Source organism: Nannospalax galili, unplaced genomic scaffold, assembly GCF_000622305.1.
Source record: "Nannospalax galili isolate Female #2095 unplaced genomic scaffold, S.galili_v1.0 scaffold468, whole genome shotgun sequence".
Lineage (NCBI taxonomy): Eukaryota > Metazoa > Chordata > Mammalia > Rodentia > Spalacidae > Nannospalax > Nannospalax galili.
Genome location: NW_008358097.1, coordinates 25,289 through 44,352, shown reverse-complemented (window position 1 = coordinate 44,352; position 19,064 = coordinate 25,289). Strand labels below are relative to the sequence as shown.

The window sequence follows — 19,064 nt, the reverse complement described above, 5'->3', positions numbered from 1 at the left end:
GTTAAGTCCTCTAAAATAGTTTGACATTTTCTCTCTAAAGCTCCTACCCTGTTACTATCATTGCAATGCATTTTGAAAGATTTACAGAGACATATTGAAAAGTTCATGAAAACCATGTATGTGTTTAGGAGAGTAAAAATGTTCATGTTTTATAGGAATAATATAGTAGTTGTATATTTTACAAATTAAAATGCATTATTACTAAGACAAAGTTTCAGCATGAGCTCTGCATTTGTCTTTTCCTTCCTTTGTCTTGCAGTAGGTAAACAGCAGACACCATGACCAACCACACGGTGGACACAGATTTCTTCCTCATGGAATTCTCTAACAGCAAGCAGCTCCAGGTGCTCCAGGGCTTTCTGTTTCTGCTGATTTACTTGGTGTCCCTTATGGGGAACCTTATCATCATCATGCTTAGCTCTGTGAACCATTGTCTTCACACCCCCATGTACTTCTTCCTGAAGAACTTGTCCTTCCTCGATGTGTGCTTCATTTCAGTCACAGTCCCGAAAGCTCATTCTCAACTCTTTGTCTCACAGGAGCACTATCTCTTTCCCAGGATGTGTGTGTCAGGTCCTGTTCTTGAATTCCTTTGCTGGATCTGAAATTTTCATTCTCACAGCCATGTCTTATGATCGCTATGTGGCCGTCTGTCACCCACTACACTATGATGTGATCATGAGCATGGCAGTCTGTGTGCAGATTGTAGCTGCCTCTTGGCTATTTGGAAGTCTCTTTGGGTTCCTATATTCATATGGCACCTTCTCTTTATCTTTCTGTGGCTCCAGAAAAGTGCCACAGTTCTTCTGTGATGTTCCCTCTCTACTCAAGATTTCTTGCTCAGTGATGCATGTCACCATTGACATTACTGTGATCATTGGAGTCCTGTATGGATTTCTCTGCTCAGTGTCCATAGGGTATTCATATGTTTACATTTTCAGCACAGTGCTGAAAATGCCCTTGCTACGAGGGAGGTCAAAAGCCTTTTCTACCTGTATGCCCCATCTCATAGTTGTCACAACATTTTTAGTCACGGCTATCACTGCCTATTTGAAGCCAGTTCCTGATTCCCCACAACTTTTGGACTTTTTTATGACTGTTCTCTATTCTGTGATGCCTCCATCTATAAATCCTATAATATACAGTCTGAGGAATAAGGAAATCAAAGCTGCTTTGTGGAAAATTTTATGGAAACTAGGTCATTATGAGTTTTTTCATTGAGACTTTGTTATTTTTATTTTACACAAGAGTTCTTAATCAAATTTAGATCCCCCACCTTCATTCATGTCTCCCCCTTCCCCCCACCAAACCTCATGTATTTCACCATACATGTTAAGTACTATCCAGTCAAGCATTTGTACCCAGATATCCTTCAGTGTATATTTGTTTACTGGCATCTAATAAGTCCATCAGGAGATCATATTTAAGTCATACTCTCCCTCAGCCACTAGCAATCAGTCACCAATAGTTCTCAGTTTAGGGACACCTGCTACTAATTTCTCTTCTCCTCTCAGGGCCCTTGTTTTATTGGGTCTGCATGGGTCCTGTGTTCTATGCCAACATTGCCACAAGTTGACATGTACAAGCTTCTAGTGACCTGAAACCCTCGGCCTCCCTGTGTTCATGAACCAGTTCTGGCTCCTAGAATCTTTCCACCTCCTCTTCCACAACAGTCCCTGAGCTGTGGATAAGTGAGGTTCAATACAGTTCTACCCAAGGACATACACTCTGCAGTCTTTTATTCTTTGAAACTTGACCAGTTGTGGCCTTCTGTGTGAATTGTATTCTGTTGCATAAGGAAGCTTTAGTTGTGAGTATTGAGGGATGCATTAGTTTTCTCTCTATCCCTTGTTCCACTACGTTCCATGAGGCTTAGTTGTAGAGATTCAACTATAGAGGTGTCACCTAGTACTGAGCATCTCTCAGACATATACTCTTGTGGCTGAGCAGTTGTGGACTTCTGCAGTAGCCTCCATCTGTTGCGAAAAGAAGCTTCTTTTATGAGTAGTGTATATAGTATGCTTGTTTGTTAATATAAGGATTGATATTAACATATATGAAGGAATTTCATTGGTCTAGAGATAAGAAATAGGTAGGGTTTTCTCTAGGTTCTATGTCCTCTCATTCCATGTGTATTTGACCAAGTTTACAGTGCCATCCATTAGTTCACTCCCATTGCGAGGGCTTTAAATCCAATTACATAGTTGTTGATTGATGAGTTTTATAGGGGGAAGAGCAGTAAGTATATAGAAAAACCTGAATATAACATGAAATGTTTTGTATTAACAGCTTTTTCTATATTTCTATATTTCCAATTATACATGTTTTTTATGGTATGTAAAGAGTTCAATGTCATGGTTTAGCGAAATCATTGATGTAATGGTACTAGAAAGTGTTTTATAATTTCATGCTCCTGATTCAGCTACAATTAACTCAGAGCCTGCTTGATCTGGGTATTTGTTACTTAAAGTGTGCCTGTGGAATTATAACCTCAGAAGCACTATGATGGACTTCTGAATGTTGTAAGAAAACTGTCCTCTTCAAACTACTTGAGACGCCTTGAGTATACTTCTTTACATTCAAAGACACCTTGCATAAGTGAATAAGATAATGTATTCGAATTGGTAGATGATTATATTGTTCATAACAAAATCACAACCTTTCAAAGTGAGAAATTATTAACATTTAGGCCAGGGAAACTGAGAAATAAATGTCCATGAAAAATTATCAATATTGAAGATGGAATTTTGTCCATAGTTATAAAGAAACATATGTTCAGCCTCTAGGACCTGGAAGAGAGAAGAAATGTATCTTTAAGTAGAGATTACAAATATGAATATAGGTTTGTCTAACTAACCCCACTCCCCTCAGTATATGAGCACAGTGTGACTTGTGGGAACTTCTAAACTGCAAAACTGGAGAAACAGTAACTGTTTAAATCCACTAAAGGTAGTTGCTAAGAAATATTAACCTAAATCATCTTAAATAATGACTCTAAATCATAATTTCTCATATAAGCAAGTATACACACTGTAGGCAATAAAGTTAAGAATATTGAAAAGAGGGCTGTGATCTCAGCAGACCACTAGAGAGTGCCAGGTTCTGGCCTCCCTCTGGCATAGGGGCTGAGAATGCAGGGGACTGCCTTAGAGCACCAGGATCCTGTCTCCACATGGTGGGGAGATTCCCCTAATTGCATCATACCTATCCCCCTACCTGGGATTCCATGAAGCCCCTTCCAAGACCCCAGGGCAGACCTGGTTTTGGTAGGCTAAGGCTGAGATTCTAGCAGACAGCTTGAGAGGATGCACGCTGACCTCCACCAGTGTAGCAGCTGTGATCTCAGCAGACCTGCAGAGAGTACTGGGTTCTTCTGGCCTGCCACTAGCATAGAGATTGAGAACACAGCACACCAAATGAGAGTGCCAAAATCAGCCCTCATTCCTTAGGGAATTTCCCAAATTTTCTCTGAGTTCCTGTTAATAGGAGTCCAAACCTTAGAAGGAAGCCTGAGTGTACCTGACTGGAACCTGATTTGGGCTTCTGTGGGTACTCCTGAATAGCTGATCTGAAGCCATCAGTTTCCTCCAAAATAAACCTGAGAGAACCTGAAACCTAGACCAACCAGCTTTACATAACCAATAAAGGATATAGGCACCTGGATAATACACACAGAAGCATACTTCAACTTAATTCTCATATCAGAATCATAAACAACAAAAGAAATTCACATGCCAAAATCATAAGCAAAGAATAATAAAATAGAAAGCCAAAACACTATATTCCCACCAAACTCGACCAATCCTCTAGAAGAGTTTTACAAGGAGAACCGCCCTAGAGATAACTCAGGACACAGAATTTAAAAGAACAATCATAAACATGATCAAAGAATTCAGCAAATTTAAAGAACACATGAACAAACAAATCAAACAACTAAAAGAAGATAGGGATAAACTTCTGAATTAATTCACAAAAGAGAAACATTGAAGAAGATGCAAGCAGAAATGAAGAAGGAAGTGCAAAGCTCAATAGACCAACTTGAATATACAGAAGAAAGTCTTAGCACTAGAATGAATGAAATGGAAAACACAATATCAACATTGGAGGATAAAGGTGAAGAATTGGAACACTCAAGCAAAGATTATGGAAAATTTTAAAAATCAAAGGGATGGAATATACAAGATATGTGGGACACCATGAAAAGACCAAACCTACAGATCATAGGAATAGAGGAAGGAGAATAATTTCAGGTTAATGGTATTGACCAAATATTAAACAAGATTATAGAAGAGAATTTCCCAAAATTAAGGAGAGACATCCCCATACAAATACAGGAAGCACATAGAACACCAAATAGGATCAGAAAAGAAACTCCCTTTGACATATCATAGTAAAAATACTAAATGCACAGAACAAAGAGAGAATACTGAAAGCAGCAAGAAAAACAAGTCACAAACCAATCAGAATTAGAGCTGACTCATCAATGCAAACTATGAAAGCCAGAAGAGCCTGGACCAAGGTTTTTCCAGTTCTATATAACAATAGAATACTTTACCCAGCAAAAATGTCTATTATAGTTAAGGGGGAAAGAAAAATCTCCCATGAAACGAATAGCCTGAAAGAATACATGTCCACAAAACCAGCCCTTCACAGAACATTGAAGCAATACAGAGAGCAGAGAGAGAAACAACTATATGCAATGAAAGAAAATAAAGGTATAATTGAGGAAATACAAAATTAGACAGAGAACATAAACAGCAATCAAAATGATGGCAACCAATACACACCTTTCAACAATAACCTTAAATATCAACAGACTGAACTCCCCAGTCAAAAGACACATGCTAAGTGAATGGATTAAGAAACAAAATCCATCTCTTTGCTGTCTGCAAGAAACCTATCTCACCTTCAAGTACAGGCACTACCTTAAGATAAAAGGGTGAAAAAATATTTCAAGCAAATGTCACTAGGAAACAAGCAGGGGTTGTAATCCTAATATCTGACAAAATAGACTTCAAAGTCAAACTAATCAGAAGATATAAGGAGGGTTTCTTCATTCTGACCAAAGGAGGGGTTAACCAAAAAGATATTACAGTCCTTAACACATATGCACCAAACACTGGTGCACCGAAATTCCTAAAAAACAGCACTACAGGACTTTAAGACACAGATTAGATCTCCACCTGTAGAAGAATGAAGCTATATCCTTATCTTTCACCTTACACAAAAGTCAACTCCAAATAAAAACAAGATCTCAATGTGAAACTGGAAACCCTGAAACTATTAGAAGAAAATATTGGCAGTAGCTTAAAAGATATAGGTGTAGAAAAGGATTTTCTAAATTGGAAAGAAGTTGCTCAGGAATTAAGGTCATCAATCAACAAGTGGGACCTCATTAAACTAAAAAGCTTCTGTACATCAAAAGAAGCAACCAAGGAAGTAAAGAGAAAACCCACAGAATGGGAGAAAATCTTCACCAGCAACACATCTGACAGAGGTTTAACATCCAGAATATATAAAGAACTCCAAAAACAAAGAAGTGAGAAACCAAATGACCCAATTAATAGATGGGCTAAAGATCTAAACAGAGAGATCTCAGAGAAAGAAATGAAGATGGTTAAGAAATGTCTCGAAAAAGTTTTCAACATCGTTTATCATTAGAGAAATGCAAATTAAAACCATGCTAAGGTATCACTTTACCCCAATCAGACTGGATAGGAACAAGAGAAAAATGATACCAAATGCTGATGAAGATGTGGAGAAAGGGGAACACTCATTCACTTCTAGTGGGATTGTAAACTTATGCAACCCCTATGGAAAACAATTTGGAGAACTCTTTAAAAAAAATGAACCTACCATATGACCTGGTTATACACTTCTTGTCATATACCCAAAGGACTCATCCTATTGTAGAGAAACTTGTACAACCATGTTTGTTACTTCTTTTTTCACAATAGCTAAGAGATGGAAGAAACCTAAGTTCCCCTCAACTGACAAGTGGACAACAAAAATGTTATTTTTTGTTACAATGTTACACAATGGAGTTCTAGTCAGCTAAAGAAAGATGAAGAGCAAATAATGAAATTTGCAAGTAATGGATGGATCTAGAAACTGTTATACTAAGTGAAGCAACACAGACTCAGAAAAACAAATGACGTATGTTCTCCTTCATATGTGGATCCTTGCACCAAACCCTTTTACATTCTGTGTCATTTTAATAAGATGATCATGTACAGCAGTCTTTTCTGAATGAAATAAGTCCTGTCATCATGACTTCAGCTGTGCCTGATAGCTAAATATCGTCACAATTGGGCTCTTTAATGGTTGTGCTCATTCATTAAAGGAGTGCCAAGCAGGGTCACTGGACCCTCACCTGAGTATCCAGCCACTCTTCCCAGCCAACTAGTCCAGCTTTGGAAGACAAAGAAAAATGAGGAAGAACCCAATAGAGGGATGCTTTTGGAAGCCCTTGTCAAAAAATTCCAATGGGCTCTCATATGAACATTTGAAAATTGCCCTGTTCTGACTTTTATCTAGCTCCCTGTCTAGAATTTGTAATGCTAATTACTTTAAGAGTACTCTGCTGTTGAAGAGGACCCTAGGCACTAGTCAACGACTTCCTTTTCTCCCTAGAGTTAAGAGTTATGCGATTTGGGAGTCTTTTAGATAGACCCAGTGAAGGGGTACCCCAGTTGCCTCACCCTGCGTCTCTGTTCAGCATGGAAGAAGCCAGAGAGGTCTGTGTCCCAGTTCCCTATTGGCAATTTGGGTAACCCCTTCAGAGGATGGTGTGACAAAAATAGCAGGCAGGAATTGACACATCTCACAGAGGTTTAACATCCAGAATATATAAAGAACTCAAAACACAAATAATCGAGAAACCAAATGACCAAAAACAAAGATGGGCTAAAGATCTAAACAGAGAGTTCTAAAAGGAAGAAATAAAGATGTTTAAGAAACATCTTAAAAAGTGTTCAACTTCATTAGTAATTAGAGAAATGCAAATTGAAACCACATTAAGATTTCACCTTACCCCAATCAGACTGGCTAAAATCAAGAGACCAAATGATACCAAATACCAGCGAGAATGTGGAGAAAGAGATGGGCTAAAGATCTAAACAGAGAGTTCTAAAAGGAAGAAATAAAGATGTTTAAGAAACATCTTAAAAAGTGTTCAACTTCATTAGTAATTAGAGAAATGCAAATTGAAACCACATTAAGATTTCACCTTACCCCAATCAGACTGGCTAAAATCAAGAGACCAAATGATACCAAATACCAGCGAGAATGTGGAGAAAGGGGAACACTCATTCACTGCTTGTGAAATTGCACACTCATGCAACTTCTATGGAAAGCAGTGTGGAGAACTCTTACAAAAGAATGAACCTACCATATGACCCGGTTATACCACTCCTTGGCATATACCCAAAAGACTCCTCCTACTACAGAGATACTTGTACAACCATATTTGTTGCTGCTTTTTTTCACAATAGCTAAGAGATGGAAGCAACCTAAGTGCCTCTCAACTGACCTGTGGCTAACTAAAACGTGGTACATTTACACAATGAAGTTCTACTCTGAGATAAAGAAAGATGAAATTTTCAGGTAAATGGATGAATCCAGAAACTGTATACTAGGTGAAGTAACACAGATTCAGAAAAACAAAAGATGTATTTTCTCCCTCATTTGTGGATCCTAGCACCAAATCCTTATAAGTGAATTCAGATCCAGATGCAACTGCAGGAACCAGAAAAATGGAAGGAAACCAGGCAAGTAAAGGCAAAGAGTGAAACTGAGAGAGAATAATAGGAGAGTGGCATTGCTAAGGGGAAAATGTGTAAAACGAAGGTCATTAAAGAGGAGAAGGAGAGCTAAGCAAACATCTATGGGACTAAAAATGAAGAAGGAGCTCAAAGAGGTGGGACCATAGCATAGACATTATCAAGGGAGAAATGGGGAAAATAGGGACACTTTAAATGGGAAGTATGGGGAGGGAGGATAAGACAGGGAGAGAAAGAGGAGACATAAATATAGTATTAAGGAAAAGAGAGAATCATATTAGTCCAACAACCTACTGAAAAATTACACGTGCAATATCCCTACATGAGTCCATGTGTATAGCTGAAGACTACATAACAAGAAACAGTGCCAGACAGGAGAAACCTTCCTTTGAGTTGTTGGTCAGGGTAGGCCAAGAGACTCCCAAAATTACGCATGCTATTGCCACAATCCTGGATTGCCTCCCCAAACTTGATGATAAGACCCTATTGTTGAAGACAGGACATACTTTACACACGGGATTTGGAGTAATAGAGTTGGAACTGACCTGGAAGCCACCTCCCCTGAAGGCTAGTTCTCAGAGCTTTGGAAAGCAGTATGTAAGCTGGTAAGGGAGACCAACTCTAGCTTCAAGACGTAAAAACGACATCAATGACCAGAACATTAAACAAATTGGTATAGTAGTGGCACTTTTATCTTGGGAGTAATCAACAGCTACTTAATTGGACTTAAACCTCACTCAGTGGGAGGAAATTCACGTCTGGTACTATAAACCTAGCCAAACACACATAGGTGGAGTGGTCATAGGTCTTGGAGAAAAGCCAAAATTCTCATATCCCTACACAAATGTAATTTCTTATGTGAAAAATATGAATCCTTAAATTTACAGGCAAATATCCCAGTCACCACCCATCAAAGTAACTTCTTCTTAAATAGACAGAGATTATTACAGAGTTACACCACTGGTCACACACAGAGATTTTCTGAGAATTGCCCAAGCATAAGTGTCACTCTAGTTTGCAACCTCTACACCTAAGACTCACTGAACAAGGGATGAAGAGAGTAAACTATATAGCAACTTAACCTAAGTTACTTCATCTTGCTCAGAATAGCAATTTTAACAGTAACCTCTTTTCAGTTATGGGAAATATTTAAAAAGAGACAACAGCCTTGAGTTCTAAGAAATAGCTGAATCACAAACCAGTGGAATGTGCTAACCTCAGACATTCTACACCTGGCTAACTGCTTGTGTTCACTTCTGTAACTAGCTTGCTATTTTAGGTCACCTTGATACAAAGTATAAGACTGCCCTGTTATCACATGACCACCCGGTAACTGCTGATTTCAGCTTTCTTACTATACTTGTTATGGCTAGGAAGTTTACTAATTTTAAAATTACGAAGTTGATTGGCAAGTTATATGACTGTATCACTTGTCTCTATAAGGATTGGTTGTTTATTAACAGATTCAAAGTTCTGCTATGTTGTACAAACCTGACTGGTTCACAAGTGTCCTGTTTGAATAATATATTTGTAATCCTATAAAAACTCTGACCCGATAATGATCAGGGGTACGTCTACTCCTGAGATAGACAGCCTGGCTGGTTGAAATAATAAACATTTACCTTGCTACTTTTCTTAAAGTGGTGCTGGTGATTTTTTGCGAACTCCAACATATAACAGAGAACACTAATGCATCTTTCAATTCTCATCAGTGAAGCTCCCTCATACAACAAAGGGCCAGAAACACAAAAAGCCACAAATGGCCAACATGCAGAGAATAAAAGTAGGCAGAGTGTGAGTCTTTAGACAGGACTCCTATACTGAGGCCCACCCAACCCACAACTCAGGGACCATTGCAGAAAAGGGGGCAGAAAGATTGTAAAAGCCATGGAGGAGGTGTATGACCATGTGGAAATGTTCCTACAGCTGCCAAGGACCCTCTTCATCCAAACCTACATCAATGGTGTCAGCAAACTCAAGCAGACAAAAACCCAACACAGAACTGTGAAAAAGAATATCAGCCCACAATCTTAGTTGAAGAATTATTGGCAGCTAATTACTGCTGGGTGAGAAAGAGCTGATCTTTCTGAAGGAAGAGACTTTATGTAAGCTGACTAAACCCTAGTAGATGAGCTTGCACTGAGGGATACCTTCGGACACTAACTTTACATAACAGGCCTTAATATAAACAACAGAATGTATGAACTCCAATGGGGGGTTGTGAGAGGGTGCCAAAGGGGAACGGAGTAAAAAGATGATTTTATTTATGAAATACACAAAAATTCAATACATTTTTAAAGTAGGAGTGTAGACATAGATGGGATCTAGATATGAATTAAAATATGTTGTATGAAGTTTAAAAAATTTAAAAATAAATAATAATAATTTTCTATCAAAAAGTAATCCTCTCATCTTTGGAAGTAAAACTTCTTGTTAGTATGCTGATAGAGATCTTAAGCTACAATTTATCTTCACAAACTACATCATCAAAAAATAATCCACTTATCAGAAATCCGTTTTGTTAACTTTTCCATCCTGCATCTATGAAATAGTTGATTTATACAATGACTGGTCAAATTTTAATCTGCTTTGTTATTACAAAATACAATAATCCATAGAACTCTTATTATGCAAGAAGTTGGTATGCAAAATTTTCACCACATAGGATAGAGATGAAAATTAGGAAGTGAATCTGTAGGAAACACTTCACTTAAGTAGGTAATTTACAAATGAGGCAAACATTTGCAAGTGATCTACCTCATTAGAGGTTAAAATGTAGGACATAAGAAAACTCAATAGTAAAAGCAGTAGTTTCTCAGGAAACTATAGAGATGAGCATAAATTTTATGAAACAATGCATGACATTATGAATCATTTTGGTTTGCAAACCAAAACCAAGACCAGATATAATCCCATGGCAAGAATCTCAATAAAAATCCCAGATACATTCCTTACAGACATAGAAAAAATCTTAAATTTTGTGTGTAGAGGGCCCACTCCTACTCTGCCTAGTGTATTAGACCCTCTAGAGATTGTCCCCACCCCACCTTGCCCTTGGCCCCCTTCCTGATCTGCCTGCCACAGACCTGCTGACTTAGTTTTCCTTCAACTGCTGTGATAAATCATTGACAAAAACAAATTCTATTAAATTTGAAAATCTAGAAGAAATAAATGAATTTGTAAATACATGGAAACCACCAAATCTAAGTCAAGAAGAGATCAACAGCTTAAACAGTCCTACAATGAATGAAGAAATTAAAACAGCAATACAAACACCCCTGACTAAAGAATGCCCAGGCACAGATGGATTCACAAGATGTTTTTACCGGACCTTCAAAGAGGATCTACAACCAATACTTCCTAAATTATTCAAAAATATCAAAACAGAGAAAGAACTCCCAAACTCCTTCTATGAAGTCAGTATCACTCTGAAACCAAAACCATGTAAATACACAACAAAAAAAACCAAAACTATAGGCTCATGTCCTTAATGAAGATAGATACAAGTATTCTCAACAAAATACTTGCAAATCACATACAAACATCCAAAAGAACATTCGCCATAATCCAGTTTACTTTATTCCAGAAATGCAGGGATGGTTGAATATGCATAACACAATAAATGTTAAAATTCCTAGAGGTAATTGGACTGGAGGAAAGAACATCAACATAATTTTAGCTATATACAAAAAAAAAACCCACAGCGAATATAGTTCTAAATGGAGAAAAAACTGGACACATTCCACATTAAAATCAGGAACCAGACAAGGTTATCCGCTATCTCCATTCTTTTCCAATATAGTGCTGGAGTGTCTTGCTGGAGCAACAAGACAAGAGAAGGAAATTAAATGGGTACTAATTGGAAAACAAGAGGCCAAATTATCTCTATTTTCAGACGATATAATATTATACATAAAGATCCACACAGGAAATTGTTCGAAATGATTAATACGTTTATCAAAGTGGCAGATTACAAAAGCAATCTCAAAGATCAGTAGCCTTCCTATATAAAAATGATAAGCAAGCAGAGAAAGCATTCAGGGAAACTCTCCCATTCACAATAGGCTCAAAAACTATCTAGGAATAAACCCAACCAAAGACAATAAAGATCTCTACAATGAAAATTTTAAATATTTGAAGAAACAGAGGAAGACACCAGGAGGTGGTAGGAACTCCCATGTTTATGAATTGGTAGAATGAATATTGTGAAAATGATCATCCTATCAAAAAAAATCTATGGATTCAATGCAATGCCAATCAAAATTCCCATGGCATTCTTCACAGAGTTAGAAAAAAACATTCTAAAATTCATATAAAATCACAAAAGATCCCAGATAGCAAAAGCAATCTTGAACAAAAGATCAATGCTGGGGGGATCATCATACCAGATCTTATACTATACTACAGAGCTATAGTCATAAAAACAGAATGGAACCAGCAAGAAAACAGACATGAAGATCAATGAAACAAAATGGAAGACATAAACATAAGTGCATGCAATTTTAGCCATCTGATATTTGACAAAGGTGGTGAGAACATACAATGGAGGAAAGATAGAATCCTCAACAAATGATGTTTAGATCACCACCTACAGATGAATGAAATTAGACCCTTTCACACTGCACAAAAGTCCAAATGAGTCAAAGATCTCAACATGAAACTTAAACTCTGAAACTATTAGAACATAACAGGCAGTACTCTACAAGACATAGGTGCAGGAAAGGACTTTCTAAATTGGACATCAGTTGCTGAGCAATTAAGGTCAATAATCAATGAGTGGGTCCTCATTAAACTGAAAAGCTTCTGTACAGCAAAAGAAACTACCAAAGAAAGAAAGAGGAAATACACTGAGTGGATGAAAATCTTCACCAGCTACATATCTGGCAGAGGATTAATATCTAAAATATATAAATAACTCACAAAACTCAAAAAAAGAGAAAATAAATGATCCCAATATAAAAGATGGGTTAAAAACATTAACAGAGAAGTTCCCAGATGAAGAAATAAAAATGGTTAAGAAAAAGCCTTAAAAAGAGCTCAACAGCCTTAGTAATTAGAGAAATGCAAATCAAAACTGCTATAAGATTTCATCTCACCTCAGTCAGACTGGCTAAGACTAAGACAACAAAACATACCAAATTCTGGAGAGAATGCAGAGAAAGGGGAATGATGGTTCACTATTCGTGGAATTGCAAACTCCTGGAACCACTATGGAAAGCCTTGTGGTGAACTCTTAAAAAAACGAAAAATGAATCAGGTTATACTACCACTCCTTGTCAATACCCAAAGGACTTGTTCTGCTGTATAGATATTTCTACATTCATTTTCATTGCTGCTCTTTTCACAATAGCTAAGAAATTGAAAGAACCTACATGTCCCTCAGCTGACAAATAGATAATGAAAATGTGTTGCATTTATACAATGGAGATCAAATCAGTGGTATAAAAAGACAAAATCATGAAATTTGAAGGTACATGGATGGAACTAAAAACTGTTATGCTGAGTAACATAACACAGACTCAGGAAAACAAGTAACGAATATTTTACTTCATTGTGGATCTTAGCACCAAAACCTTACATGTATGTATCCTGATGTAACAAAAGGAGCCATAAAAATTGAGCAGAATGATGGAGGGAAAGGGAAAGAAAGAGCTTAAGATGTTACCAAGGGGAAAATGGGGGTATTCGATTGTGAAGGGAAATGAACGAGCCGTGGGGAATGGGGAAGAAGGAGCTGAAGAGAGGGGGATAATAGGAGACAGATATTATGAAGAGGAAATTATGGTATTTTAAGTGGGGAGGGAGGTAAAACAGGGAGATAGAGACACAGAGAGAGAGAAAGAGAGAGAGAGGAGATAAGTGAAGTATAGGTGGTGTGAAAAATGACAGGGAAATGTATTAACTACAAAATTTACTGAAAAACACACATATGGTATCTGAACATGGTGTGTGTATAACTGAAGGCTCTCCAACAAGAAACACAGTGCCAGACAGGAGAAACCTCCCTTTGAGTTGTTACTTATGGTAGCCCAAGAGACTCCAAAAATTTCACAGGTGTTTGTCATAGTCCTTGATTACCTCCCTAAACTTGAAGATAATAGAATTATGTCCTGAACACGGACATATTTTGAACAAAGCACTTAGAGTAATAGAGCTGGAACAGACCTGGAAACCTCCTCCATGAAAACCAGCTCTCATAGCTCTAGAGGTTACTATGCAAGCTACTAAGGAAGAAAATCAATGTTCCAATCCCAGCTTTAAAGCCTAATAACCACAACAATGACTGGCACAACAAACTATAGTGGTGTAGCAGTGGTACTTTTAACTTGGGGGTCATTAACAGCTATCTATTTGAACTTAAAGCCCTCTCAGTGGGAAAGAACTCATGGATGCCATTGTAAACATAGCCAAATACACATTACTGGTGAGGTCATAGATCCTAGCAAAAACCCTATCTCTGTCATATCTCAAGACATATGAAATTTCTTACTGTATAGTACATATGGACTCTTAAATTACAGACAAATATACAATTTACCATTCATCAAAGAAGCTTCTTTTTGCAGCACATGAAAGCTATTACAGAGTTTCACAACTGATCACACACAGAAAATATCTGTCTGAGAGATAATCAGCCCTAAGTGACACATCTACTGTGGAACCTCAGCACTTAAGTCTCATGGAGTGTAGTGGAACATGGGATAGAGAGAACACTAATGCATCCCTCAACTCTCACAAGCAAAGCTTCCTCATGCAACAGAGTGATCCACACAGAAGGCAACAACTGGCCAAGATGTAGAGAATAAGAGACTGCAGAGTGGATGTGCCTCGATAGGACTCATGTATTAAACCTCATCCACCAATAATCAGGAACCATTGTGGAAGAGGGGGCATAAAGATGGTAAGAGCCAGGGTTGGCACATGAGCATAAGGAAACAAAGTCTTCCAAGTCTCAGGGAACCTGCTCATACGAACTTGTAGCAATGGTGACAGCATACACAAGGCCTATGCAGACTCAGTCAGGTAAATACCCAGCATAGAACAAGGAAATGGGCAGCAGGCCACAAAGTTAGCCAAAGAACTATTGGCAACTGATTACTGAAGGTTGATCTTCTTTAAGGGAATGATTTTAGTTAGGCTGACTAGACTCCAATTGATGAAATTGCAATGAGGGTCATCTAGAAACAAAATCTTGACTGGATAGGCAATAACCTTCATGGTATAAAGCACCAAATCCAGTGGGGAGATATGGAGGGGTATGGAGGGGGACGGGGTCTAAATATGATTAAGATATATTGCATGAAATGCATAAAAAGTTCAATAAAAATATAAATTTCAGAATTTTTTGTAGAAACACAAAAGGCCAGGGATAGCCAAATCAAAAATAATAATGTGGGTGCATCATCATACCTGATTTCAACTTCTATTACAGAAACGGAGTAACAAAAAAAGAGCAGCATGGTACTGGCTCAAAACAGATACATAGATCAATGGAATGGAATAGAGAACCAAGATATGAGTCCACATGACTTCAGCTACCTGATTTTTGACAGAGGGACCATCAGTTAAGTTGGAGAAAACAAATGGTTCTGGGAAGCCTGGACATTAACATAGAGAAAAATGAAAGTAAATCCTTATCCTTACCCTGCACAAAACTCAACACAAAATGGATCAGGACCTCAAAATAACACCAGATATTCTGAAACTGCTAGAGTAAAAGGAGGGTGTAAGCTTCAAAATATAGGTCCAGGTAAGGACTTCCTCAATAGAATTCTTAGTGTAGGAAATAGGAGAAACAATCGATAAATGGTATATCATGGAACTAAAATTGCTTCTGTAGAGCAAAAGAAACTAACAGTTGAGAAAAGGGGCAGCCCACAGAACGGAAAATCTTTTCTAACTATCTGGTAGAGGATTAGTATCAAGAAGATACAAATACTTTTAATGGTTTGTTTTAATTTTTTATGTGTTTTGAGTGTTTTGCCTCCATGTATGTAAGTGCACCCATGTCACACAAATGTTCATGGAGGCCAGAAGAGGGCATGAGATCTCCAGGAATTAGAGTTAGACAGCTGCCATGAGGATCCTGGAAACTGAACTGTGGTACTCTGAAATAGCAGCCAGTGCTCTTAAAAACAATCTCTAGGCTAAAATGTCGTTTTTTATAATGTAAATGTTAAGAAAACCAATAACCTAATTTAAAATGGGTATAGAAAAGCGAGGTTTTAAACAAAGAAACACAATGCCTAATAAACACACAAAAAGTGTTAAACATAATTATCCATTAGGAAATGCAAATTGAAACAACACTAAGATTCCATATTGCATCAGTCAGAGTGGCCATCAACATGAATAAAATGACAGCATATGCTATTGAAGATGTGAGAAAAGGTTAGTGGGATGGTTAACTACTGTGACCACACCAAAATCTGCCTTGAAGTTTCTCAAAAATCTAGATATAGAATTACCTTATAACCCAGCAGAACTACTCTTAAGGATGTGGACAAAAGACCCAATATCCTTTTACAGAAATATTTGCTCAGCATATTATGTGCTGCTCTATTTGCAACAACAAGGGAATAGAACCAGCCTAGATGTGCATCAACTGAGGAATGGATGGTGCAAATATGGAATATATGCACAATGAAATTTTATTGAGCTGTGAAGAAAAATTAAATTACACTCTTTAAAGTAGGTGGAACTGGAGAGGAAAAAAAAAAAACACTGAGAGAGGTGACCCAGGAGCAGAAGGAAAAAAGGCCACCTGTCTTCCTTTCATGTGTGAATCATAGCTTTGAATGTTTAGTTTGGTATTTTTATCTTGGAATACCTGTGTGAACCACAGAACTTGAATGAGGGCTTTGCAAAGGAGGGGACTCTTCTATTTGGCTCAAAATTATATTTTTGAGAAGCACTGAGCTATTTTTGGATTTAATTTGCATCTTCTATTTAACTTTATAAATTGAATCTACTGCTGGAATTCATTATACCTTGAATATCCCCTATTCTGATGATGAATTTATACTTTTTGTATGATAATATACCAAGAAAATTTCAAAGGTAATTTTTGTAATTCCAATTATACTTGTTAAACTTGGACTTATGTAAAAGTTTTTATAAGGGAAAATAGTTCTCTGTGTTAACTCAGCTACATCTTCATTTTGAAAGATATTTTAGATAAAAGTGTAGTCATTCTAACCTCGGAGGAGGCACAGTAACACATATTATATGGATAAAAAACAAAATTATTATGTCTCGTTTCATCGGCACCCAGAAAACACATGTGATGTCAAGATTTTACCTAGAGATTAGACATGTCATTGCTTCCATTCAGTGGCAATAGGACAGCAGGCCAAGTGTACTGAATACTGTGTGGTATCTCTGGTCAGGAGACAAGCTAAGACCTTCAGTGACACTCCAAGAAGAACCAAAACATGAGCGCAAAGTGAGAAGTGTAAAGGGTGGGACCATGCTGTGTAACACTAATATCCTCGATTTTTCATGAAGGACTGCAGGCACAACCCCAAGACAATTTGTTTTCTTCTGCAATCCATTGCTTTTCCTGGGGCGTGAATGTAACCACTGAAAATTATTTTGCCTCATTAAAACGTAGGGCACTTTAGAAAAATTCAGTCAGTGAGTCTCTCTCTAATACCACGGGAAGTCAAAGGCTGTGGAGGAAAATTTAAGATGTCATTTTGAATCCTTCCAGATAAGACAGAATTCTGGGACTTCATAAGATTGTGAAAACAGAAGTGGGGAGGGTGGTGTACAGCCAAGTAAATGCAGAGATGTCTACTTTTTATATACAAGCTTTCAGGTAGGAGCTGAATGCAAAATCCAAATTTCTTTTCAAGTGCTCACTTTAATTCCAGATTTAAAAAATTAAAATTATATAGTATATTTCAGATATTTTGGATATAGTGTGACATTTTGATGAAATTATACAATAGGAAATAATCAAATCAGGATAATTGACATTTGTATTTAGAGAAATATTTATATTAGTTTTTTCAGTCAGTTATTTGAGATACTGTGCAATGTATTTCGATCACTTTCACCCTAACTCTTGCACCTAACTTCTTCCATACCTGTCCCCACACTTATCCGCACCTTTATCATGTCCTGGTTTGGTTTTGTTTAGTTTTTAATGACCTATAGACTCGTATTTGTGCAGTCCATAAACTCCTAGGTGTGGGACTATTCACTGGAGCATGGCTGACCTAGTACTGTAATACATATTGAAAGAGACATATTGAAAACTTCATGAAGAACATAGATGTATTTAGGATATTAAAATATTCATCTTTTATAAGAATAATGTAATAGTTTGCAGAAATAAAATGCACTACTACTAAGAGGAAGGCTTAGTATGAGCTCCACATGTGTCTTTTCCTTCCTTTCCCAGTAGATGAACAGCTGATAACATGACCAACCACCCAGTGGACGGACATATATTTCTTCCTCATGGACTTCTCTGACAGCAAGCAGCTCCAGGTGCTCCAGGGCCTTCTGTTTCTGCTGATTTACTTGGTGTCCTTCACAGGGAACCTTCTCTTCATGATATTTATCACTGTGGACCAGTGTCTTCACACCCCCATGTATTTCTTCCTGAAGAACTTGTCCTTCCTCGATGTGTAATTCATTTCAGTCACAGTCCCGAAATCATTCTCAACTCTTTGTCTCACAGGAGCACTATTTCTTTCCCAGGATGTGTGTGTGTCAGGTCTTTTTCATGGTTTCCTTTGCTGTAACTTAAATTTCCATCTTCACAGCCTGGCCTGTGACCGCTATGTGCCCATCTGTCACCCACTATAATATCAGCATCGACAGGGCAGACTTTATGCAGATGCTAGCTGTCTCTTGGGTATTTGGAAGTCTCTTTGGGGTTTTATATTCATAAGGTAAATTTTCTTCATCTTTCTGTGACACCAGAAAAGTGCCACAGTTCTTCTGCTGTGTCCCCTCTCTACTGAAGTTTTCTTGCTCAAATATGCACGTCACCATTGACTTTAGTCTCATCTTAGGACTCATGTATGGGGTTTTCTGCTTAGTGTTCATATGTTTTTCATATGTTTACATTTTCAACACAGTGCTGAAAATGCCCTTGTTAAAAGGGAGGTCAAAAGTGTTCTCTACCTGCATGCCCCATCTCATAGTTGTCAGCACATTTTTAGTTACAGCTGTCACTGCCTATTTGAAATCAGTTCCTGATTCCCCCCAGATTTTGGACTTTTGGGTGTCTGTTTTCTATTCTGTGATGCCTCCATCTTTGAATCCTAT

At 37.6% G+C, this 19,064-nt stretch overlaps 1 pseudogene; it reads left to right on the top strand.

Annotated features, from left to right (window-relative positions):
• The first annotated feature begins 278 nt into the window (after nucleotides 1–278).
• Nucleotides 279–1,221, top strand: LOC103752467 (annotated as a pseudogene).
• Nucleotides 1,222–19,064: the final 17,843 nt, after the last annotated feature.